The 25,043-nt window shown below is 41.2% G+C and overlaps 1 long non-coding RNA gene across 1 annotated transcript in view; it reads right to left on the minus strand.

Moving 5' to 3' along the window:
- Positions 1 to 23,866, minus strand: part of LOC122229953 — an 80,853-nt gene extending 56,987 nt beyond the window's left edge. The window contains exons 1-2 of the long non-coding RNA XR_006207209.1: positions 23,678 to 23,866; positions 16,854 to 16,954 (exon numbers count right to left, since the gene is read on the minus strand). This is a non-coding gene — a long non-coding RNA (uncharacterized LOC122229953). The remainder of the gene's footprint in view (positions 1 to 16,853; positions 16,955 to 23,677) is intronic.
- Positions 23,867 to 25,043: the final 1,177 nt, after the last annotated feature.

The following is a 25,043-nucleotide window of genomic DNA, read 5'->3' on the forward strand; positions in this document are numbered from 1 at the left end:
GCCCAAGTGCCCTCCAACCCAACCTATGGTTGTCTGCAAATCTTTAGTAGCAAAGATTTCACACAGTGTGAGTGGTGCTGGGGGAAGCAGAGAAGGGTGGCCAGGTCTAATGTTTGGGCAGATGCAAGGCAGAGAGAAGGAAACAGCCACAAGAAACAAAATGGGATCAAGAAATCAGCAGAAGCAGGAAATCAGAGCAAGCAATAACCAGGAGAAACATGTGCACTTAAGACTGTCACTAAATATGTAGGAAGTAAGGATTTTGGAGGACTTAGTCATCCAGGTGGTGCTGGCTCAGACTGACTGGAAATTGGCTGGTGGCCTCCTACTCGGTGTTCGTGTCCCTGCAGTGGGAGAGCCAGGACCCGGGACAAGCACGGCCTTGGCCTCCTCCAACCAAGTCCCCTAAAGAATCCTACAGGAGAGAGACACCGCCTCACCCCAGGTCACCTGGGAGCATGCGTGTGTGTGCAGGCAGGAAAAATTCTCCAGGACTGGTGCTGCCACTACCTTCCTCTCCCCTGAGGATCAGCCTTTGAGAACTGAGGTCGGAAAACCACAGGCTGGGTTGGTGAGGGCTGGAGGGAATCATGCATATGAATGGACTCTGCAAGGACCTAACCTTTTCCCTCCTCCGAACCCTCTTCCAACCCTGGTAAAAATAAATGCTGCTGACATCAATACTTAATGGGACCAGGCCTTGCATACTAATGAAAATCTCTGCAGGGCAGTCACTGGAGAAAGAAAAAACAGGGGACTTATTAACCATCAAGCAGCAAGACCACGTTCCTTTGCCTTCTGCCCAGGCAAGGAGGCCCTCATGTCCTCCATCTAGAAGTGAACCTGTCTAATTATTCTGTGCTGTCGAGGGCAGGGGAGCAGGGATGAGGGTCTGACCATCTTGGGGTTTGACCCCTCCCCTACCTGCCTCTTTCCTACCCAGAGTGACAAAGGGGAGAGGGAGGGAATGCAGCTGTCACAGTGCCCTTCTAGTGCTTTACTTCCCACATCTCACAGCAAATGCCAACCTAGTCCCCCCTCCTTTGAATGTTGTCTTCTGAGGTGTGGGAAGGGAAGAGGACTCGGCTGCCTCCATTTTGACCTCGAACTTTCCAGCTGGCTCTTCTTTCAAGCTTGTCTCTTGGCTCAGGCAGACTCTAAGACTCTAAGGCTAAAGCATCCCCTAACAGGAGCCCAAACTACCCTCTCAAGCAACACTGACTGCCCTGAGTCAGCAAGACCCGGCCTGATCCAAAACAATGACTGACTGACTGACCCTCGCTGCCCACCTGCATGCACCCATCCACCTTGGCCCCACATTTTCCTTACATAAACCCAGAAGTATTTTTGGCACCTTGGAGACAGTCTTTGAGACTTAAACCCACTGTCCTCCTGGTGTTGGCCTCCCTGAAATAAATTCCTCTCTTGTTCCACACTACTCATTTCTCTGCCTTTGGATTTTGTCAGCAGTGCCTGGCCAATCCTGGTCTGTTTGGGGCCCTCAGAGCCAGGTGCTCTTGCCCCCCTGCACCCTGGCTACAGAGGCAGCAACGTACAGTGGAAGAACAAGACAGCCTTGGGTTCAAAGCCCACCCCTGCTTCCCCCCCCGGAACTTGCAAGGTGTGAGGTCTTGTATAAGGAGCGACCCATTTCCTTCCCAGTAAGATGGCGATGGCAATCCTGCACTCACAGGAGAGTCCTAAAGAGGGCAGCAGATTGTGAGCACAACATGCTTGGAATGGAGAATGTGACAGCTTAACATTTGCTCTGAAAGAACCCAGAGCACTTCCCCACAATTTGCTCTTCTGCCCAAGTCAACTAGAAAGGCAACAGGAGGCCCATAATGTGATGTGAAGGAAGAAAAATATTTGCAAGTACCTCCCATGAATGTGACAGGGGCTGAGGGCTTTCCTTAAATGAAATAGCAAATGTGTGGGAGAGCCTAACAAGGAGCCCAGGTGCTCATCACCAACCTGGGCTGCTGCCTCACCTGCTGGTAGGGGGGCTGGAAGCTTGCTGTCTCTGGGGCACGAAGACCAGTTGTATCTGGGGGAAGTTAGGAGGAAGATGAGGCTGAAATGGTCTTGGGGGAAGGTAGCTGCCTTGCTGTGGGAACACTCAAGCAACGCTGTGTAGAGGCTGTGTGAAAGAAAACCTCGAGGCCCTTGGCCCACAGCCAGCTCACCTTGTCAGCTGCACAAGTCAGCCATTTTAGAAGAGAACAATCTGAGGGTTGATGGGGGTCGGGGGGGGGGGGTGCGGAGAGGAAAATGGGTGATGGGCATTGAGGAGGGCACTTGTTGGGATAAACACTGGGTGTTGTATGTATGTAAGCAATGAATCATGGCAATCTACTCTCGAAGCCAAGGGCATACTGTATGCACTGTATGTTAGCTAACTTGACAATAAGTTAGGTTTTAAAAAAAAAGAAGACGAATTCTTGTATCTTGCTGCCCTAGTCAAGCCTTCAGCGGGCATCTGACTTCGACTTCAAGAGAAACACCAAGACAGAAACACTCAGCCAAATTCTCAACCCATCATGGAAACTGAGAGATAATAAAATATTGCTGTTGCTTTAAGCCACTAAGTTTCAGGGTGATTAGTTATGCAGCAATAGAAAACCAATACACTGTTTTACATAGTACAATTCCAAATAAAATTACATTTGAAAAACTCTGCTGCTTAAAACAAAACAACGGCAAACTGAAGAGTTTATAAAGTGATCATCTAACCCAACATTCTTAATCCATTGATAACAAACAGCCATGATCAGTCGGTTAAGCGTCTGACTTCGGCTCAGGTCATGATCTCATGATTCGAGCCCCACATCGGGCTCTGTGCTGATAGCACAAAGCCTGGAACCTGCTTTGGATTCTCTCTCTCTCTCTCTCTCTCTCTCTCTCTCTCTGCAGCTCCCCCACTTGCTCTCTGTCTCACTCTCAAAAATAAATAAAAATTAAAAAAATTTAAAAAAAAAGTAACAGAGCCATATAAGGTCAGGATATGGCGATATAACCAAGTCATAGCAGAGCCAAAATCAGCACTCAACTATGATTTCTGTTTCATTACAGCTCATTCAACAAGATCAGGTATTCAGGGAAGGAGGTATTCAGATTTCGATTTAGAGAGAAGAATGGTTCATTCAACCTGGTAATTAAGGCAAGTACCAAGATGTTCATGAGTGACCATTAGGTAAATAACAGTCTTCAGTTTTGATTAGACAGCAAGAGTTGAAATAAATGATTAAAAAGAGGAGCCAAGATGACGGAACAGCATGGAAGTTTTGTGTGTGTCTTGCATCCATGAAATACAGCCAGAGCAACACTAAATCATCCTGCACACCTAGAAAACTGACTAGAGGATTAACACAACAATCTGCACCACGTGAACCACAGAATTCAGCAGGTATACGGCGCGGAGAAGTGAACTTGGGGAGCAAGAAGGAGCAGGAAGGGAAGTGCTTCTGCAAGGAGAGAGGATGGAGACAGTGGGGGGGGGGGGGGGCGGGACGAATATGGGAAAAGCACCCCTCTCCAAAAGCAGCTGGAGAGAAAGTAGAAAATTGGAAACAGCCGCAGGGACTAAACTAAAAAGGGAGAAAGGAGAAAGCAGAGAGTTTAAATTCCATTTAGACTGTAAACAAGGGGAATGCAAAGTCTGCAACTCCACAGCTCCATACCTGGCGGTGCTTTGGTGGGAAGGGTGAATCCCCAGGAACAGAGTGGGGTCCGTGAGGTTCTTGGGCCACACGGGGAAAAGCGGTTCCACTGCTGGAAGGACATTTGGTAGAGACTGTTGAAGCCACCTGGTCCCAGCAGACCCCAGAAGGCAGCCACATTCGCTGGTGCTGGAACAAGGTCGTTAAGGGTGAAGACTGGCGCCAGATGCGTGTGGTGGTTTTCCATAATCCCTGAAAAGCTGCTGCTACACTGTCTCGCGAATTTTCCTGGGGCGGGCTGGCACCTGGCTGCAGTCTCATGGCACTGGCAGCAGCAGGGTCCAACAAGCATTCCTGGGTGCAGCCAACATTCAACCATTGCTCATTCGGCCACTGCTCGGTGAGACCCTCCCGCAGAGGGGTGGAAGGGTCAAAGCCGCAGTCCTTCAGAAGCAAGGGGCCAGGGAAAACAGCCGTATCTGAGACAAAACTCAGGAGAGAGGTACTGCCTGGGGCCTGGTCACAGAGAGTGAAAAAGCGGGGAGTGGACGAGAGCTGAAGACAGAGGACCGGTGCGCGACAGCTTATCAGGAACAGAGTTGTGATAGGAGAGAGTCGGTAGCTGGGCAACATGCTCACCGCTCCCGCGCATGCGCATACGCACCTACGAATGCCAAACACTCCACCCCAGTAGGCTAGCAGCGCCATCTAGTGGAGAATGGAGCTGTTACACCGAGCCCCGCCCAAGTGGGCCAACCTCGCTCTTCAAAAGCACAAGTTTCACCGCGTAGTTTATGGACTATAAAGCACAACATAGTCTGACTTCTAGGGGAAAATGAAGTAATTTCAGTTCTACTTCAATCTGTTAGCGGGTTCATCTATTCAATTTTCTTTCCTTTTTTTTTTCTCTTTTACACTACGTTTCTTTCTCTTGAATACAGAAAGAGAAAAAATTCATTTGTATTTTTCAATTTTTATTAACAATATTTTTCTTTAATTTTTTTTACTATATTTTCTACTTTTGTGTAATTTTTTTCAAATTCTATTTGACTTCCATCATTTTATTTTAGTCTACTTCAGTGTATTCACTTTTTCAAATTTTCAAACGATTTCCTTTTTTTCTCTTATCTCTTTTTCGTTTCGTTTCTTTTTCTTGAATGCAGAAAAAGAAAAACTTCATTTTTACTTTCAATTTCTATGTAAAATATTTCTCCTTAAGTTTTTTACTGTATTTTTGCTTTTATGTAAATTTTTTCAAATTTTATTTTACTTCCTTCATTTTATTTTAGTCTACTACAGTGTATTCACTTTTTCAAATTTTCAAGATTTCTTTTTTTTCTTTTCTCTTTTTCTCTTTTTCATTTCTTTTTCTTGAATACAGAAAGAGAAAAAATTCATTTTTAGTTTTAATTTTAATTAAAAATATTTTTCTTAATTTTTTTTCTACTACAATCTTTTTTTTTTTTTTTTTAATTTTTTTTTAAAGTTTATTTATTTTTGAGACAGAGAGAGACAGGGCATGAACGGGGGAGGGTCAGAGAGAGTGGGAGACACAGAATCAGAAGCAGGCTCCAGGCTCTGAGCCATCAGCCCAGAGCCCGATGCGGGGCTCGAACTCACGGACCGCGAGATCGTGACCTGAGCCGAAGTCGGACGCTTAACCGCTTAACCGACTGAGCCACCCAGGCGCCCCTCTACTACAATCTTTACTTATGTATAAATTTTTTCAAATTTTCAAATCGACTCCCATCATCTCATTTTAGCCTATTTAAGTGCATTCATTTTTTTTAATTCTCAAATGATTTCCTTTCCCCACCTTTTCCATTTTTTTTCTCTAATATGTCAAACCACTTTCAACACCCAGACGAAAACACACCTAAGATCTAGCATAATTTGTTTGATTTGATTTTGATTTTTCTACCTCATTAATTCCTTTTCTCCCTTCAAATGACAAAATGAAGGAATTCACCCCAAAAGAAAGAGCGTGAAGAAACGACAGCCAGGGATTTAACCGACACAGATACAAGCAAGATGTCTGAACCAGAATTTAGAATCACGATAATAAGAATACTAGCTGGAGTCAAAATTAGACTCGAATCCATTTCTGCAGAGATAAAGAAAGTAAAAACAAGTCAGAATGAAATAAAAAATGCTATAACTGAGCTGCAATCGTGGATGGATGCCACGGTGGCAAGTATGGATGAGGCAGAACAGAGAATCAATGATATAGAGGACAAACTTATAGAGAATAATGAAGCAGAAAAAAAGAGGGAGATTAAGGCAAAAGAACATGATTTAAGAATTAGAGAAATCAGTGACTCATTAAAAAGGAACGACATCAGCATCATAGGGGTCCCAGAAGAGGAAGACAGAGAAATAGGGGTAGAATGGTTATGTGAGCAAATCATAGTGGAAAATTTCCTAACCTGGGGAAATACACAGACATCAAAATCCAGGAAACACAGAGAACCCCATTAAATTCAACAAAAACTGACCATCAACAAGGCATATCATAGTCAAATCCACAGAATACTCGGACAAGGAGAGAATCATGGAATCATGAAAGCAGCAAGGGAAAAAAGTCCCTAACCTACAAGGCAAGACAGATCAGGTTTGCAGCAGACCTATCCACAAAAACTTGGCAGGCCAGAAAGGAATGGCAGGATATAGTCAATGTGCTGAATCAGAAAAATATGCAGCCAAGAATTCTTTATCCAGCAAGGCTGTCATTCAAAACAGAAGGAGAGATTAAAAATTTCCCAGACAAACAAAAATTAAAGGAGTTTGTGACCACTAAACCAGCCCTGCAAGAAATTTTAAGGGGGACTCCCTGAGGGGAGAAAAAATGGGGAAAAAAATTTATATATATATATATATATATACACATATATATACGCGTATATATGTGTGTGTATATATATATATATATATATACACACACATATATATATATATATATCAAAAGCAACAAAGATTAGAAAGGACCAGAGAACACCACCAGAAACTCCAACTCTACAAGCATCATTACAGCAATAAATTCTTGTCTTTCAGTACTCACTCTAAACGTCAATGGACTCAATGCTCCAATAAAAGGACATAGGGTAAAAGAATGGATAAGAAAATAAGATCCATTTAGATGCTGTTTAAAAGAGACCCACTTCAGACATAAAGACACCTTCAGATTGAAAATAAGGGGATGGAGAACCATCTATCATGCTAATGGTCAACAAAAGAAAGCTGGAGTAGCCATACTTATATCAGACAACCTAGACTTTAAAATAAAGACTTTAAAATAAAATAAAAATAAAATAAAATAAAATAAAATAAAATAAAATAAAATAAAATAAAGACTTTAAAATAAAGATAGATTTAAAGATAAATCTATCCACCAAGAATACCTAACAATTGTAAACACTTAGGCGCCAAATGTGCGAGCACCCAAATATATAAATCAATTAATCACAAACATAAAGAAGCTCATTGATATTAATACCATAACAGTAGGAGACTTCAACACCTCACTCACAGCGACAGACAGATCATCTAATCAAAAAATCCACAGGGAAACAATGGCTTGGAATGACACACTGGATGAGAAACATATACACTACCAAAACTGAAACAGGAAGAAGTAGAAAACTTGAACAGACCCATAACTAGTATGGAAATCAAATTAGTAATCAAAAATCTGCCAAAAAACAAAGAGTCCAGGGCCAGATGGCTTTCCAGGGGAATTCTACCAAACATTTAAGGAAGAGTTAACACCTATTCTCTTGAAGCTGTTCCAAAAGATAGAAATGGAAGGAAAACTTCCAAACTCTTTCTATGAAGGCAGCATTACCTTGATTCCAAAACCAGACAGAGACCCCACTGAAAAGGAGAACTATAGACCAATCTCCCTGATGCATATGGATGCAAAAATCCTCAACAAGAAATTAGCCAACCAGATCCAAAAGTACATTACAAAAATTATTCACCACAATCAAGTGGGATTTATACCTGGGATGCAAGGATGGTTCAATATCCGCAAAACAATTAACATGATTCATCACATCAATAAAAGAAGGGACAACAACCATAGAATCCTCTCAATAGATGCAGAGAAAGCATTTGACGAAATACAGCATCCTTTCTTGATAAAAACCCTCAAGAAAGTATGGACATAAGGAGCATACCTCAAGATCATAAAAGCCATATGTGAACGACCCAACACTAACATCATCCTCAATGGGGAGAAACTGAGAGCTTTCCCCCTAAGGTCAGGAACAAGACAGGGATGTCCACTCTCGCCACTGTTATTCAACCTAGTATTGGAAGTCTTAGCCTCTGCAATCAGACAACACAAAGAAATAAAAGGCATTCCAAATTGGCCAGGAGGTCAAACTTTCACTCTTCACAGATGACATGATAGTCTATATGGAAAACCCAAAAGATTCCACCAAAAACCTGCTAGAACTGATTCATGAATTCAGCAAAGTTGCAGGATATAAAATCAACGCACAGAAATCGGTTGCATTCCTATACACCACCAATGAAGCAACAGAAAGAGAAATCAAGGAATCGATCCCATTTACAGTTGCACCAAAACCCATAAAATACCTAGGAATAAATCTAACCAAAGAGGTGAAAAATCTATACACTGAAAACTATAGAAAGCTTATGAAAGAAATTGAAGAGGACACGAAGAAATGGAAAAAGATTCCATAATCCTGGATAGGAAGAACAAATATTGTTAAAATGTTGATACTACCCAAAGCAATCTACATATTCAATGCAATCCCTATCAAAGTAACATGAGCATTCCTCACAGGGCTAGAACAAATAACCCTAAAATTTTTATGGAACCAGAAAAGACCTCAAATAGCCAAAGCAATCTTGAAAAACAAAGCAGGAGGCATCACAATCCCAGACTTCAAGCTATACTACAAAGCTGTAATCATCAAGACAGTATGGTACTGGCACAAGAACAGACACTTAGATCAATGGAACAGAATAGAGAACCCAGAAATGGGCCCACAAACGTATGGCCAACTAATCTTTGACAAAGCAGGAAAGAATATCCAATGAAATAAAGACAGTCTCTTCAGCAAATGGTGCTGGGAAAACTGGACAGTGACATGCAGAAGAATGAACGTGGACCCCTTTCTTACACCATACACAAAAATAAACTCAAAATGAATGAAAGACCTAAATGTAAGACAGGAAGCCATCAAAATCCTAGAGGAGAAAGCAGGCAAAACCTCTTTGATCTTGGCCGCAGCAACTTCTTACTCAACACGTCTCTGGCAGCACGGGAAACAAAAGCAAAAATGAACTACTGGAACCTCATCAAAACAAAAAGCTCTGCACAGAGAAGGAAACAATCAGCAAAACTAAAAGGCAACCGACAGAATGGGGGAAGATATTTGCAAATGACATATCAGATAAAGGGCTAGTGTCCAAAATCTACAAAGAACTTATCAAACTCAACACCCAAAACACAAAGAATCCAGTGAGGAAATGGGTAAAAAACATGAATAGACACTTCTCCCAAGAAGACACCCAGATGGCCAACCAACACATGAGAAAATGCTCAACATCATTAATCATCAGGGAAATACAAATCAAAACCACAATGAGATACCACCTCACACCTGTCAGAATGGCTAACATTAACAACTCAGGCAACAACAGATGTTGGCAAGGATGCAGAGAAAGAGGATCTCTTTTGCATTGTTGGTGGGAATGCAAGCTGGTGCAGCCACTCTGGAAAACAGTATGGAGGTTCCTCAAAAAACTAAAAACAGAACTACGCTACGGCCCAGTAATTGCACTACTAGGGATTTATCCACGGGATACAGGTGTGCTGTTTCGAAGGGACACATGCATCCCCATGTTTATAGCAGCACTATCAACAATAGCCAAAGTTTGGAAAAAGCCCAAATGTCCATCAATGGATGAATGGATAAAGAAGAAGTGGTATATATATACAATGGAGTATTACTCGGCCATCAAAAAGAATGAAATCTTGCCATTTGCAACTATGTGGACAGAATTGGAGGGTGTTATGCTAAGTGAAATTAGTCAGTCAGAGAAAGACAAAAATCATATGACTTCACTCATATGAGGACTTTAAGAGATAAAGCAGATGAACATAAGGGAAGGGAAACAAAAATAATATAAAAACAGGGAGGGGGAGAAAACAGAAGAGACTCATAAATATGGAGTACAATCTGAGGGTTACTGGAGGGGTTGTGGGAGGGAAATGAGTAAGGGGCACCAAGGAATCTACTCCTGAAATCATTGTTGCACTATATGCTAACTAATTTGGATGTAAATTAAAAAATATTTAAAAACCTAAAAAAATTTAAAAAAAGAAATAAATGATAAAAGAGGTCACTGTTTATCACTATCCTGAACATAAGGAATGATGAGTTGGAGCTTTAAGGATCTTTTTTCTTTAATGTATTTTATAAATAAGCTCAAAACTCATCAATCCATTAAGCGTTGCTGCCCAAACATGGCAATTTCCCAAACACCAAATCAGTGATTTGCAACATAAATAAAGCAATCAGAGTGATGAAAATAGAAGGCTTCCAGCAAAATCCACTTCTGAGAGTTGCCATCACAGGGAGAAGGAAAAGCATTTTCAGGCTAAAATCTTGACTGAAAATGAACTGAGAATACACTGAAAATTGTCACCTCTCTCTGAATCCCAGTGGTTAATTATGCTGTTCTCCAGCAAAGTGGGTACAGACATAGCTGGGATAAAGAAAATAAATGTGTGGAAGGAATTCAAACCACAGTTCTTCTGATGGTACAGTAGTCATTTTTTTTTCCTACTATAGGCCAGGTCACAAATGCCATGCTGACTTCTCTCCACGGTGGACCCCAAATTGCTAGTAAATGGCCAAAGACCTTTGCCCTGTCTCTTCAAATGACCAGCACTCAGACCTCTCATTTGAATACTTCCTTTTCATTGCTATTCATGTTGCCATCTGGAAGCCTACGGCAGCATGTGGGATCAACCCCAGAATCTGCTGGGGTTCCTGGTGCTTCCTCTGGCTGTCTGAAGAGTGATGACGTGTAATGTTTCACGTGCAACAGCTGAGTCACTACCACTCTCAATGGATATTTTTTCCCCCAGGACTCAACACATGATTTACATTACGATGTAATTTATGTAAATACCACCTACTTACATACAAAGACAGATAAAATGGGACCATTGAAACAGTCTGAGCATCACTGTAGCCCAGGCTTCGGAGTCTTTCACTGAGGTTATCAGTTTGTGGATTTCCACAAGTCTCTCCTGCAGTTCTAAACTGGCGTCAATATTTCCTTGCCTCAGGGATTATTGTAGATAGAGAAGAAAACAGGGACTGCTTCAAGTTGGAGCCTCTTGAGTTTTGAAAACACCGGAACTCAAGAAAGAAATCAGCCTGAGAGGAGCAGAGAAGAGCAGAGTCCCCAAGAAAGTATCAGGAGAGAGATTTCCAGAGGTAGGAAAGATGAGAGATCTGTGAGCTCCAAACCCCCACCCTGGCCTGGGGCACAGTCTTTGGAAGAGTCAAGGCTTCAGATGGGCTGGACCCAATTTGCGGGGCTCTAAAGCTTCTAGAGGACTCTCTTTAAGAAAATATATAGAAATTAAGACATTAATAGTTGTTTAGAATGAAAAAAAATCGATCACGACACGTGAAAAAAATACAATCGTTATGACAAATACCACACCTGTCATAATATTGAGAAAAACAATATAATATTTTTATTAATTTACTGCTCTCTACACCTGAATAATCACCTCTGCAACCTTTTTCCCCTACATTTTTGGGAACTTTTTTTATCTCTTTTTTCAGATGGCCATTTGGCAACATCATTTCCTATGGAGAAAATGTAAAGACAGTGTTTGGGAGGAAAAAGTCTTCCTGGACCCTCTTGGGGCCTCTGGTTGGGTCTGAAAATTAAACTGACAAAAACAGATTAACAGGAAAAAAGCAGGCACATTTTATAAAATTTCTGCATGTACTTGGGGGCTTTCACAAGAGAATGAGGTCCTGAAATGCCCAGAGCAGGAAGCTTTAAAAAAAAAATCTTTTTTAATGTGTATTTATTTCTGAGAGATGGAAAGAGGCAGAGCATGAGCAGGGGAGGGGCAGAGACAGAGGGAGACAGAGAATCTGCAGCAGGCTCCGGGCTCCAAGCTGTCAGCACAGAGGCCAACGCAGGACTTGAACCCACGAGCTGTGAGATCATGACCTGAGCTGAAGTCAGCCGCTTAACTGACTGAGCCACCCAGGCGACCCAAGAGCAGGAAACTTTTGGACAAAGAAACAATACATTTGTGAGGAATTGACAAGACAGAGGGCTTTGGGCAGGGGGTTGGAAATGATGAAATAACTAGGAAAATAAGGGTTAGACTAACAAGGTTTGCTTTTATACCCATTATTAGGCTCCAACTTCCCTGTCTCTGGTGATAAGAATATCTCCCTTCCTCCTGGTGCAGGGAAGGTAACTTTCACCAGGGGATTTTAGGACCTGTTTCCAGGAAGAAGGGCGAGGTGGGGCAAATCAGAGTACCCCTCCTGCTTCTGCTGTTTTCTCAAACTCCTTCAGTTTAAGATATATGATATTCCAAGGTGGTATATTTTGTGATAGTATATCTTGAGCCTCATCATTAATTTATTCTCTTCTCTATCATAGTTGATTAAAATTAATTATTATTATTGATAGCTTTGAAAAGTTTTATCTTTACTATTCATTATTAGTAAAGGTATGTGACTTTCTTAGATTTATTAACAAATTAGGAAGCTATCCATTTTCTTTCACATGCCTGGAAAATTTCAAGGCATGTCAGGTTTTCCTGCACAAAGAATTATCACCTCATGGGGCTCCTGGGTGGCTTAGTCGGTTGAGCATCAGACTCTTGATTTTGGATCAGGTCATGATCTCATGGTTCATGAGTTCGAGCCCCACATCAGGCTCCACACCGAGAGCACAGAGCCTGCTTGGGATCCTCTCTCTCTCCCTCTCTCTCTGCCCCTCCCCAGCTCGCACATGTGCACGCTCTGTCTCTCTCTCAAAATAAATACATAAACTTAAAAACATTGTAAAAAAAAAAAAATTATCACATCAGTATATACCTAGAAGTCATTCCTATACCCAGTCACATACAACAGACCCTCTGCTAAGGGTCTGACTTTATATGTGAGGCCAATGCCTTCAAAGTTCTCCTGGGAAGATTTGGTCTGCTGCGTGGTTGATGAGACCCCAGACCTCACAGGTGGTAACGAAGCTCACACTGGGGCAGGCCAGGATGCCTAAAACCCTAAGAGGACCTCAAAAACAGAGGGATTTACTAAATTTACAGGTTCTCTAGGTTAAATGTGGCAGGCAGAGTTTCTTGGGCTTGGTTTCCAAGCCTCAAAATAGGAAAGAAAATAATACATTTCAAAGTCTAATTGTGACTCCTGCTCCATATGGTTGCCCAATACCGCATGGTTCTAGATTTGTAAAGCAAGCCCAAAGCAACCTGTATGATTATTTAACACTCTTACTGCACCTCATAAATTATCAGGCCAAATCGAACGAGAGCAGCCTTTTCTGTGATCAAAAATAATCCTTGCACATTATTTATAATCACAAAGGGGGAGACTGCCTAGAAACATTATCCTAAAATTGAAAATAAGCAAAAGAGATTATTGGGCATTCCTTCAGAATATATTGACCAGATCATTTTACAACCCTTCAGGGGTAAAGGCTAATGGTAGGAAACTGGTAGCAATGCAGATGATGCCTGACAAATGCAAATTTCATCTGATAGTGAGACAATTGATTTCCATTGGTAAAAATGATAATCCCCAACACCCTTTGTTTGTAGGGTATTAACCAAGTTCACATCTATGAACAAACTCATTTTGGCTTTTTTTGTTTATTTGCTCTGACTATTGTAAAGCTCTGTTCCTCAGCTTCTCATTTGACTTAGTTTTAACAAGGTATGGTTGCCTAATGAGTAGAATAAAATCTTTGACACGTTTATTTTATATTTGTATGAAGGTCATATATTTAGCTTTTTGAAAAGTATTCTTTAGCACATACACTAAAAATATTCCAGAAGTTTTGTAATGAGGCTCTGTTGCCCAATTTTATCCTCCAATTCATACTGCAGAGCCAGATTAAGTTTCCCATTGTCCAACACTGATTATATCACCTCCTTGCTCCTCTTGATACAAAAAGGTTCAAATGCATTGGGTTTGTATTCCAGGCCTTTTCCAATCATGCCCCAACCTCTCTAGACTTACCCTTAGCTCCAGGTAGACAGTAAGCACCTGATAATGCTTGGTAAAAAATGGATAAATGAACTCATTAATATTATTTTCCTGAAGGTAGTGGTTTGCTTCTTATTGTTAAGAAAGAATGAAAGCTATTCCTTTCCCTTATTGGGCACCCCACCTAAAATATGTTGGTTATCCTTGTCTCAGTTTGGTTATTCTGAGAGACAGACTCAAGGTTCTAAGACAAAGATTCAAGGACAAATAGTTTGAGAGGTGATCTGAGAAAACACCAGCAAAGGAATAAGAAAGTAGCTGGGGAGGGACGTTTGGGTGGCTCAGTTGGTTGAGCATCTGACTCTTGATTTCAGCTTAGGTCACAATCCCAGGGTCATGGGATGGAGCCCTGCATTGGGCTTGTGCTGAGCATGGAGCCTGTTAAAGATTCTATTTCTCTCCCTTTGTCCCTCTGCCCCCCTTGCACTTTCTCTCTCTCTCAAATAAACATTTTTAATTTTTTTTAACGTTTATTTATTTTTGAGACAGAGAGAGACAAAGCATGAATGGGGGAGGGTCAGAGAGAGGGAGACACAGAATCTGAAACAGGCTCCAGACTCTGAGCCGTCAGCACAGAGACTGATGCAGGGCTCGAACTCATGGACCGCGAGATCATGACCTGAGCCGAAGTCGGCCGCTTAACCAACTGAGCCACCCAGGCGCCCCAAATAAACATTTTTTAAAAAGAAAGTAGCCAGGGAAGAGAAAGAAAGCAATAAAGGGTATATTATTAAGCCAGTTCCCATAGTAGGTAACTGGAGTGCAGTTCATTTGGGGTGCTCTGGGGATAGAGCAGGACTCTTCTCAGAGATGTACCAGCCAAGAGGCAAGGACACAGTCTTTATCTACTAATTCCCCACCTGTCATTGGTTGAGTGTTGCTTCTAAGGATATGATCTCCCGACAGTTCCAAGCATGCTCCCTCTACCAGACGAAACCCCTCAGGCAGAGAGTCAAAGATCTTCAGTTCACAGCACCGACAGTCTGGGCTACCACAATGGAAAAGCCAAGTAACTCAAGGTGTTTCTTCGAAGACAAAATCCATTCTCTTAACACCTGTCAGAAGCTGAATTTTTTCCTGATTATATTCTAGCACTATTGAATTCCAAACGGTCCTAAATTTAGGCATTATAGCTTTGCAATATACTGGAGGGTCTCAGGAGTCTGGAGTAACTAGTAGGAAAAAAATGGATTAAAAAATGGACAGAGGACCTGAATAGACATTTTTTCAAAGAAGACATACAGATGGCCAACAGACACATGAAAACATGCTGAACATCACTAATCATCAGGGAAATGCAAATCAAAACCACAGTGAGATATCACCTCATGCCAGTTAGTATTGCTAGTATCAAAAAGACAAGAAATAATAAATACTGGTGAGGATGTGTAGGAAAAATGAACTCTTGTGCACTTTTGGCTGGAATGTAAACTGGTGCAGCCACTATGGAAAACAGTATGGAGGTTCCTCAAAAAATCAAAAATACAATTACCATATGATCCAGTAATTCCACTTTTAGTATTTATCCAAAGAAAACAAAAACACCAATTCAAAGAGATACATGCTACCCTATGTTCACTGCAGCATTATTTATAATAGCCAAGTTATGGAAGCGATCTAAATGCCCATCAACAGATAAATAAAGATATGGAATATTGCACATCCAATACAATTTAATTTAAAAAAGAATAGAATCTTGCCATTTGTGACAACAATGGATGGACCTGGAGAGTATTATGTTAAGTGAAATAAGCCAGACAGAGAAAGACAAATACTATATGATTCTACTTACATGTGGAATCTAAAAAACAAAACAAATGAACAAACAAAACAGAAACAGACTCATAGATTAGAGAAACAAACTGTTGGCAATCAAAGGTGCAGAGCTTGGGGGGAAGCAAGAAAATAGGTGAATGAGATTAAGAGATACAAATTTCCAGTTATAAAATAAATAAATCACGGGAATGTAAAGTACAGCATAGGGAATATAGTCAAAATATTGTAATAACTTTGTATGGTGACAGATCATAATTAGGCTTATCATGGGGATCATTTCATAAGGTATAAAAATATTGAACCACTGTGATGTACACCTGAAACTAATGGGATATTGTATGTCAATCATACTTCAATTTTAAAAAGTGATTGTATAATGAGATTGGTTCGGAATCCTGCTGGCCTTCATGGCATTACTTCTCCATGCATTTAATGTGCTCCCTCTGGGCTCTGTTTAGCATGCAGGTCATAGTGTGGGGAAGCAGAGGGGAAGCGGAGAGACCAAGTGCTGGAAATCAGAATCATCTTTGTTAAAAGATATTCTACATGCAAATGAGGAAGGCCAACAGGAGGCTCATATCTCTCTGCAGGAGATGCTTGAAAAGCAATCACAGAAAGCTATCTGTTCACCTCTGGAACGGAGGCTAGAATGGAACATAGCTTTGGAAACTCATTGGGTCATGAGAAATTTTAATTGGTGGCAAAATATAACCACCATTGTGGTACGATACCATTAGAACAAGGCTGACTTCCAATTTCGGCTGAATAATTATACTTGGAGAAAGGCTGTAACCCGTGAGCTTTCTTGCCAAACTGCCAGGCCACTACCACATCCCTCTGCCTCTCCTCCCCATTTTCAGGAAGTTCCTTACCTCCCTGGGTTCTCATGTTCTTAGACAGACATTCAGGTTTGCAGTAATACTTGTGAACATTGGTTCTTAAATATTAGCTGCATCAAAATCACTGGAGGTTTGCTAAAATACAGATTGCTAGGTCCTACCTCCAGACTTTCTGATTCAGTAGGTCTGGGGTGAATTTACAGCTCTAAGAAGTTCCCAGGCAATGCTGGTCCAATGATCATACTTGGATAACTACTGCATCCCAGACTTACTGGTTCAGGGTTTCCATTTTGGCAAGATCTTTAGGTGGTCCATGTGCTCACTGAAGTCTGAGAAGCACTATTTCTTCATTTTTTCCAAGGATTGTACCATTCTAGATGCATAGAAGAGAAGTTAATTTATTATATACAATGGATGCTTTGGGCATTATGATTTAATTTTCCCCTAAAATGATTGGTAAAAACTGAAATGTCTAGAAAAGGAGTTCCCAAGTTTGTCAAGAATAGAATCCCTTTATAAGGTCAAAGTATTTTATATGTACTCCTCCCCATGTGAGTATCCATTTAATAGGAAAATAATTGACCCATTAAAACACCCAAGTATCTAGTATGCACAGTGTGAAACTCCTACCCAGGTGTTAGAGACCCCAGTGGACCATGGTCAGACAAGCCGCAGGGACAAATTAGTGAAAGCCACCAAGCTGAGACAGGAAAGGCAAAGCAAGCAGGCAAGGGCCAGGAAGCTCTAGGAGTTCTGAGAACTGGAATAAACTGAAAAGTTAAGAAAGTCACAGCATAAGCAAGAAGTTTTGCAACTGAGGGAGACATGGCTACCTTGCTTCAGCCAGAAAGTCTTCTCTACGCCTGCGGCCATGGCAGCGTCTTCTGAAACTAGGACTTGGTGTCTAGGGCCCAGGACCCAAAGCAGAGCTTGATGCAACAACACCTCCATACATCACAGGGTCTGACTTTGTGGGCCTGGGAGAGAGAGGGCTGGGCAGCAGCAGAGCAACGAGGAAGATTTCTGGAGCCAGACTGCCTGGGTGCAGACTTGGCTGGTACCACTTGCTAGCTGGCCATCAGGCCTGCCCTGAGCAATGGGCCACAGCCCGGCTGACTGGCTGCTGAGAGCCCTGGTGCACAGACTTTCCCAGCTCCCCACTGGGTGGAAGCCTGTCACCCATCCCACAGGATTCCCTGCGGTCGGGTATTCACACGTGAAAGAAACCAGCTACAAATCAGGGCTTCTTCGGCACCACCCACCCCTACTCCCCACCCCCCCACCCCACCCCCCACCCCGCCAGAGTTGATTGTGAAACATTTACCAGCACAGCACCGCTCACTGCTAACTATGGGGATCCAAGGAAGAGTATATACATGTAGACTCGGGTATGTCTAAATACTGAGAAATTATAAATCACATTAACACACTGTTTTATAGAATAGTTCTATCCTCCAATCTGGGCAAACAGACCTTCATGATGACTGGAAAGCCATGTTCATATTTAGAATTTTATGTGGCAATACCATGCTGTCTTGATGATTACAGTTTTGTAGTAGAGGCTAAAGTCTGGGATTGTGATGCCTCCTGCTTTGGTCTACTTCTTCAAAATTACTTTGCCTATTCAGGGTCTTTTGAGGTTCCATACAAATTTTAGGATTGCTTGTTCTAGCTTCGAGAAGAATGCTGGTGCAATTTTGATTGGGATTGCATTGAATGTGTAGATTGATTTAGGTAGTGTTGACATTTTAATATTTATTCTTCCAATACATGAGCACGGAATGTTTTTCCATTTCTTTGTATCTTCTTCAATTTCCTTCATAAGCTTTCTATACTTTCCAGCATACAGATCTTTTACATCTTTGGTTAGGTTTATTCCTAAGTATTTTATGGTTCTTGGTGCAATTGTGAATGGGGTCAGTTTCTTTATTTGTCTTTCTGTTGCTTCATTATTAGTGTATAAGAATGCAACTGATTTCTGTACATTGATTTTGTATCTTGCGACTTTGCTGAATTCATGTATCAGTTCTAGCAGACTTTTGGTGGAGTCTGTCGGGTTTTCCATGTATAATATCATGTCATCTGCAAAAATCAAAAGCTTGACTTCATCTTTGCTAATTTTGATGCCTTTGATTTCCTTTTGTTGTCTGATTGCTGATGCTAGAACTTCCAACACTATGTTAAACAACAGTGGTGAGAGTGGACATCCCTGTCATGTTCCTGATCTCAGGGGGAAAGCTCTCAGTTTTTCCCCATTGAGGTCATGATGTTAGCTGTGGGCTTTTCATAAATGGCTTTTATGATGTTTAAGTATGTTCCTTCTATCCCGACTTTCTCGAGGGTTTTTATTAAGAAAGGATGCTGAATTTTGTCAAATGCTTTTTCTGCATCGATTGACAGGGTCATATGGTTCTTATCTTTTCTTTTATTAATGTGATGTATCACATTGATTGATTTGCAAATGTTGAACCAGCCCTGCATCCCAGGAATGAATCCCACTTGATCATGGTGAATAATTCTTTTTATATGCTGTTGAATTCGATTTGCTAGTATCTTGTTGAGAATTTCTGCATCCATATTCATCAGGGATATTGGCCTGTAGTTCTCTTTTTTTGCTGGGTCTCTGTCTGGTTTGAGAATCAAAGTAATGCTGGCTTCATAGAATGAGCCTGGAAGTTTTCCTTCCCTTTCTATTTTTTGGAACAGCTTGAGAAGGGTAGGTATTATCTCTGCTTTAAATGTCTGGTCGACTCTCATATTTTGGGAGATTTTTGATAACTGATTCAATTTCCTCGCTGGTTATGGGTCTGTTCAAGTTTTCTGTTTCTTCCTGTTTGAGTTTTGGAAATGTGTGGGTGCTTAGGAATTTGTCCATTTCTTCCAGATTGTCCAGTTTGTTGGCATATAATTTTTCATAGTAATTCCCTGATAATTGCTTGTATTTCTGAGGGATAGGTTGTAATAATTCCATTTTCATTCATGACTTTATTTGGGTCATCTCCCTTTCTTTTTGAGAAGCCCGGCTAGAGGTTTATCAATTTTGTTTATTTTTTCAAAAAACCAAGTCTTGTTTTCATTGATCTGCTCTACAGTTTTTTTAGATGCTATATTGTTGATTTCTGCTCTGATCTTTATTATTTCTCTTCTTCTGCTGGGTTTGGGGTGTCTTTGCTGTTCTGTTTCTATTTCCTTTAGGTATGCTGTTAAATTTTGTATTTGGGATTTTTCTTGTTTCTTAAGATAGGCCTGGATTGCAATGTATTTTCCTCTCAGGATTGCATTCGCTGCATCCCAAAGCGTTTGGATTGTTGTATTTTCATTTTCGTTTGTTTCCATATATTTTAAAATTTCTTCTCTAATTGCCTGGTTGACCCATTCATTCTTTACTAGGGTGTTCTTTAACCTCCATGCTTTTGGAGGTTTTCCAGACTTTTTCCTGTGGTTGATTTCAAGTTTCATAGCATTGTGGTCTGAAAGTGTGCATGGTATGATCTCAATTCTTTTATACTTATTAAGGGTTGTCTTGTGACCCAGCATGTGATCTATCTTGGAGAATGTTCCATGTGCCCTCGAGAAGAAAGTATATTCCTTTACTTTGGGATGCAGAGTTCTAAATACATCTGTCAAGTCCATCTGATCCAATGTATCATTCAGGGCCCTTGTTTCTTTATTGATCCTGTGTCTAGATGATCTACCCTTTGTTGTAAGTGGGGTATTAAAGTCTCCTGCAATTACCACATTCTTGTCAATAAGTTTGCTTATGTTTGTGATAGTTTTATATATTTGGGGGCTTCCGTATTTGGTGCATAGACATTTATAATTGTTAGCTCTTCCTGATGGATATACCCTGTGATTATTATATAATGCCCTTCTTCATCTCTTGTTACTGGTTACTCCAGCTTTCTTTTGACTTCCAGTAGCAGGATAGATAGTTCTCCATCCCCTCATTTTCAATCTGAAGGTGTCCTCAGGTCTAAAATGAGTCTCTTGTAGACAGCAAATAGATGGAATTCTATGGCTATTTGGGGATGAGCTGAGGGATGGAGGGACAGCCTCATGGGAGATAAGCAGGCAATGTCCAGTCTAGGTAGGACCTCGCAGACCACAGAAACATAGAGTTTGTTTTTGTCCTAGAAGCAGTGGGAAGTCATTGGAGAAATTTAAGTGTGGGGAGTACAGGATCAGATTGCCACCTGGGTGGCTCAGTAGGTTGAGCATTGGACTCTTGATTTCAGCTCAGATCATGATCTCACAGAGGTGGGATCATGCCGGCATCGGGTTCCTCACTGGGTGTGGAGCCTGCTTAAGATTCTCTGTCTCCTCTTTCTGCCCTTCTCCTGCTCACATGCTCTCTCTCTCTCTCTCTCTCTCTCTCAAGTAATAAAATAAAATACGTGCCTAGAATCCACCCTAAACATTCTGATTTAGGAGGCTTGAGTTGAGACCTAGGAAATCTGTATTTGTAGCAAGCACTCCGGAGGATATTGTCACATCAAGTAGTCATTGAACCTTCACATAAAGCAGCACTGGGATATTCTGATTCTTCAAAGTGTTGCTAAGCATCCAATGCCTCTAAACAAGACTTGGGCATTGCAGAAATTTGCCTCAGAAAAGGACACCAGTAGGGTTTTATCAAGGCCAGATGGCTTGACTAAAATAGAACCAAATGCACAGAGCAGTGTGCTATTTTGCAGAGACAGAAGGTAGGGGACTTTGTCAGCTTGGTAACCATATAGTGTGCCCTGAGACAGTCAGGCCTTGCACTGTTCTTTCCTGTTATTGAGGGTTAACCCCAGAATGACTTTCCAGTAGCTAGATTTCAAAATGGCAAGTTCATAATTCCTTGCTCATCCAGGGAGTCCAATAGAGGCAAGACAGGGGTTTGTAGACCATTAGCTCCAAACTTTGGGCAATCTCCATCCAGGTTTTCCCCCAACTTTCCTTAATGCTTTGAAGCCAATGCCTGTGATATTTTGTCTTCAGCTTGCTAATTTGTGTACAATTATCACTGTATCTCAGCCTAATCCCTGTGGGATGAACAGATCAGGTGGAAGCCAGCATTGCAGGCAGTGAGAATTCATCCAAAGCAGAACAAAGGAGATAGACGTTTATTGAATGCACTACAAGGGAGCATTAGGCAGGACAGCAAAGGAGAGACTGTCTGCCATAAGGCAGTGGAGGCGGGGGGTAGGGGGCAGTGAGAAGGTATGGTAATGAGTGGAATTTTCCTTTTTTGTTAACTGTTCCTGGGTTTAAGTAACCAATTGGTCAGCAAGGGCATATGGCTATTTTGAAGTGGGTCGCCATAATGAACCTGTTTTCATTCAGCCTAGTGGTCACTGTGAGCCCTTTTACCATACTCAGGGTTCCATTGCTCAAGCCTGTTGCCTAAAAGTGTCCTCTACAACCCCTAGTTTTCCACACAATGATTTGTCTGTATGACCCTTGAATTTTAAAACTATAAAATAAGCCAGCAGAGACAACCAGCAACACTCGTGGCTCTGTCTGCTCTCTGCCATGAGAAGATACAAGAAGTCAGCAGTCTGCAAGCCAGTTAGAGGGCCCTCAACCAGCGCCCAAGCATGCTGGCACCCTTATCTCAGACTTCCAGATACTTCCAGAACTGCATAACTCCTGATGAGGCCTAGTGTTGGAATTTGCTTTGTCAGCAAATCTCAACACCACTCTTTAAAAAGATACCAGCCAGTACAATATGGTAAGCAAAGGAAATCAAAGGAATCGATTAAAAAGAAAGCCATTTTACCTGCATGCAACATGATCATCTTTGTAAAATATCCTATGGAACCCCCAATAAAGCTATAATAACTAGCAATGCATTTGGCCCTTCTCCGTGCAAGGAAAAAGATGAATAGAAGTTGCTCTCCTCCCCTCCCCACCGGAATATTTTGACTTCAGCAGCTCAAAGGGACAACTTAAGTAGAAAACTGATGTAGATACAATTGGATAGAGTCATTTTTTTCCTTCAGAAGTTTAGAGTGTATAAACTAAGAAACCGAAGTTTGCAACACCTAAAAATCCAAACAAGAAGAGAGGTAAGCAGAAACTATTGACATAGAGTGAAAAATTGAAAGAGAAAGAATGAGCACATCATAAGACCACTGATGGTCCTTGATCTCTCCGGATCATTTTCTCCTTTTCAGACGTAAAGAAAATATGGGTTAAAAGTAAGCAAAACAATAGCCACAAGTAAAAAACCACCACTGCCAAAAAGAACAAAAAACAAAAAACAAAAAACCCAAGTTTGAACATTTATGAAGAAAAATACTTGATAAGAAGGGCAAAATTGAAATCAGTCAATAAATTGTGAAATCCCTTCAGCAAAATGTTTTATGTTTATTAAATTAATCAAGTATTTTTAGGGGGAATATGTTCTTAGAAGAAAAAGAATAGACTTCTTTAGCTGTGGGTTTGGGAGATGGTTTATCACTCAAGTTTGGAAAATAATAAGAGCTCTTTTTTGAAAAAATGTTCTCATAGATACAAATGAAAATGTTAAAAAGCCAAAAAATGTGAATTCATTACCTCTAAAGTTTGAAGAATTAATTTAAAAATAAACACTATCCACTGGAAATAAAGACCTGAAACTGATATATGTTATGGCAGTTATACCTCAGTTTAAAAAAAAAAAAAAAAAAAAGTGATTGGAATAAATTACTAGATGTAAAAAATTAAAAAAAGAAAGGACTTAGGAAAATAAGACCAAGTTATGTTAAGGCTTTTTCCTGGTCTCATGAGAATCTGGGCAATGATGGTGGCTTGAACTAGGGTTGCAACGATAGGAGATGGAGAGAAAACCGTGAAATAGTTTGGAGGTAAAAGCTTGCCCAGATTGCAAAAAAGTCCTCACCTCATTACTGGGGTTGTTCAGGGTCAGAGTGACAGGATTAGGACAGGCTTGCCCCTAAATCCCATCGGAACGCAAATCTCCCAGAGAAAGATAGCCTTCATCTCCGCCTTTATCGAGCCTTGCCACCTCTGTGTGGCTAACGCGACCAGACCTGACCCCGAGGAGAAGCCAGTGCAGAGTGGAATGACGCTAAATGTCAGGGCACGAGTCCCCAGCTCAAAGGCCTACCTGGGCCGGCAGGTAAAGTGGGTGAGTGGAGCTGCCATGGTCAGAAAATGCGCGGCAGCCAACGCTGTTGCCAGGCAACAGGGGAGCCTGGAGAACAAGGGACACCGGCTGCCTGGGAGGTACAGCCCAATGCCAAGCCCAGCCCCTGACGAGCCCGGGACAAGGTGGCCACAGTATTGCTAAAGATTCCGGTTTTCTAAGAGGTGCCAGAAATGTAGTTTTTTTTTTTTTTAAGTGTGAGAACACTCGATGTTTAAAAATTGGAACTAATTCAAATTTTAGAAAAAAGTCAGGGGGTGGGGAAGGGGAAATAGGATCCATAGGTCAAACCTTGCAATAATTTTGGAACTTCTAGTCTACTTTGTTAGACATTAACTCATTTAATCCCTACATTAATCCTGTGAGTTTAAGTACAATTGTCCCTACTTGGCAGATGAGAAAATTTAGGCTCGGAGGGCATGGGATTTGTTACAAAATCAAAGATATTCAAAGATTGTGTTTGGGTTTCTTCTGGCAATGTAAGAGCAGCACCTGTTGTCATTTTCCTGGCATTCCTCTTCAAAATTGGACTTAATTTCCTTAAAAAAAATTTTTTTTTTAATGTTTATTTTTGAGAGAGAGACACACACACAGCATGAGCAGGGGAGGGGCAGAGAGAGAGAGAGAGAGATTCCGAAGCAGGCCTCAGGCTCTAAGCTGTCAGCACAGAATCTGATGAGGGGCTCAAACTCACAGACTATGAGATCATGACTTGAACCGAAGCTGGATGCTTAACCGACTGAGCCACCCAGCTGTCCCAAAATTTGGCTAAATTTTTTATGGGATTGTCTTTTTCTTTACTTCTTTGGTATTTGTCATATTGTTCACGGTTTTCTCCACAAGGAACAGTTTTAAAGGTGGGTGCTTCAAGAATACATTGTTCAAGACTGATTCTGTTTGAAAAGATGTTTGTGTCTTTTTAATCTCAAAAAAGAAAAATTGTGTCCACCTATCCTGGCTTATTCTGAATCCCCGGTGTAAGCACAGGAATGTGTAGTCCCACAGGGGTTGGAGACACAAGCCGCATCTGAAGTGAGCTAGAATTACTGAGAACCATTTTAATTTACTTTTGAAGCAAACCTGTGGCTGAATCCATGTGTGTTTGAGGCCAGTCACATAACTAGGATGTGAAACTTACACGTTATTAAAACTCAGTCATAGCACTATCTTAGAATTTAGGCCAGTGAGAGACTTTTGAGGGGAGCAGTGTTGTTAGCATGACCTGTGTGTGATGACAATAAAAAGCAAGTTGACTTTTAGTCAGTTTATTGTTTTTATATCCTCTATATACAATGCAACCTTGTATTGCTTTACCTTGGGCAACTGC

This window comes from Panthera leo, chromosome C2, assembly GCF_018350215.1.
Source record: "Panthera leo isolate Ple1 chromosome C2, P.leo_Ple1_pat1.1, whole genome shotgun sequence".
NCBI lineage: Eukaryota > Metazoa > Chordata > Mammalia > Carnivora > Felidae > Panthera > Panthera leo.